General features: G+C 27.5%; 1 protein-coding gene across 2 annotated transcripts in view; it reads left to right on the top strand.

Moving 5' to 3' along the window:
- The first annotated feature begins 915 nt into the window (after nucleotides 1–915).
- Nucleotides 916–1723, top strand: part of LOC106692581 (2-acylglycerol O-acyltransferase 2) — a 23131-nt gene continuing 22323 nt past the window's right edge. Inside the window, exon 1 of one of the 2 annotated variants that reach the window (XM_067053128.1) lies at nucleotides 916–978. The gene's annotated coding sequence lies outside the window, so the exon portion shown is untranslated. The remainder of the gene's footprint in view (nucleotides 979–1723) is intronic. The other variant, XM_067053129.1, reaches the window with a different exon arrangement.

The raw sequence follows: 1723 nt of genomic DNA, 5'->3' as shown, positions 1-1723 counted from the left end.
AAATATTTATATAAGTTTTTTTTAAAATTCTTAATTGACATTGTTCATTTATTTTTATGATAAATATTTTTATATAAGAAGATGGTCAGGGTTGCGGTCAAAGGAGAAACAAAAATAGCTTACAACTAGTTATTTTCAGACGTTTCGCCCCACTTTGCAGGGCTTCATCAGGGCTGTTCGAAATATTATAAATATAAATATGATAAATATTTTTGTTTTAAAGATTGTTGACGTGGGCAATTAGCATGAATGGCAATAAACTATTTTAGTGAATGTGACAAATCAATTATAAAGTATGGTAGAAGAAATATTAGTGTGCAATGTGTTAGTTGAATGTGGTTGTCTCCTCGATAATGGTCTTAGGGCTAAAACGGAGAAAATATTGGGAGTATAAGATCCAAAGAATATGTGTTTTTATTATATTTTTAATATGTTGATGATCTATAAGGAGCTAAGATGTTGGGATTTAAGGGTAGAAAGGAGCCAACTCAAGAATATTATTTCACAAATAAAATAATTTTATAGCTAATTTTAGAATGAGGGATTTGATTGGAATTGTTGTTTAAAAATAGCAGTCAAATTGTTCATAATTAGTCTTAGATCATAATTAATACTTATTTGATAGCACTTTATTGTAAGAAATCAACATTTTATGAATTTACTTTGGACTTAATAAAATGAACAATTCATTTATGTTTTAATTTTAAACATCACTGATTTTCTTCTTTTATAAAAATATATCGCAGCATTTTTTTTTCTTTCTAAAAAGGAGAAAACTGTATAACGGTAACAACAAAAATGTTGAGCTAAGGTACATCCCGTCCGTAGTCAACCCAAATCTAGATTCTGGATCGGAGCAATTAAAGCCGAAATTAGATGATACTAAAAAAGTTACTTGAAGGTTTTTCCCCTCTCTTTGTTTCCTCCTCGTGTCAGTTTATGAGAAATAATATGAGGAATCATAGCTGTTCTAGTGAGGTGAGAAGTTTGAGTTGATTTGTTTCTTCATGCGTTATATATTATAATTTTTTCTATTTCAAAGTATATATAATAAACATGAATTGTATTTTTATACAATACAATATATTTTATACAATATAATATTCAATTCATATTGTAAAATCTTTTGGCAACAACTTTTTTAAAGTCTACAGTGAGACTTTATTTGATAGCACTTTTTTGACTCTTTATTACAAGAAATCATCATTTTGTGAATTTATTTTGACAAATACAACAAAAACTATTTCTCCTACGAAGTAGTCACAAACTACTTTACGACACATCAAACTAGCTGTAATTTTAGTGATAATAGACATCTGTCCGTCTAATTCCTGAGATATAGACTTCACAAAACAAATGCACTAATAACAGATTTTTTTATGAAATTTGAGTTTCTGAATAATATCTCTCGGGAATGATTTATCGTTATTAGCTCATTCAGTAAATTTAGACAAGTATAAATGACGTGCTTTTAGTTTTTCTTGTGTTTTAGTTTTAAAGAAATGGAGCTACGAACAAAAAATTAATTTTTTGTAACGTTTTGAAACGGTCGCTATTTTTATAGATAGCATGATCTGACTGACAGACTCTCATTTCTTTAATGACAATGCAATAAAGATTCAAAAAAGTGTGATTAATGTTAGATAGATAAATAAATGTATTTATAATAGGTACGCAATATAATACCATCTTTATTTAATAACTTATACACCTACAATGTAAT

This window comes from Halyomorpha halys, unplaced genomic scaffold (assembly GCF_000696795.3).
Source record: "Halyomorpha halys isolate HHAL.00 unplaced genomic scaffold, Hhal_1.1 Scaffold62.1, whole genome shotgun sequence".
In the NCBI taxonomy this organism is placed as follows: domain Eukaryota; kingdom Metazoa; phylum Arthropoda; class Insecta; order Hemiptera; family Pentatomidae; genus Halyomorpha; species Halyomorpha halys.
The sequence above is the reverse complement of the archived record's forward strand: the minus strand, read 5'-3'. Positions and strand labels throughout refer to the sequence as shown.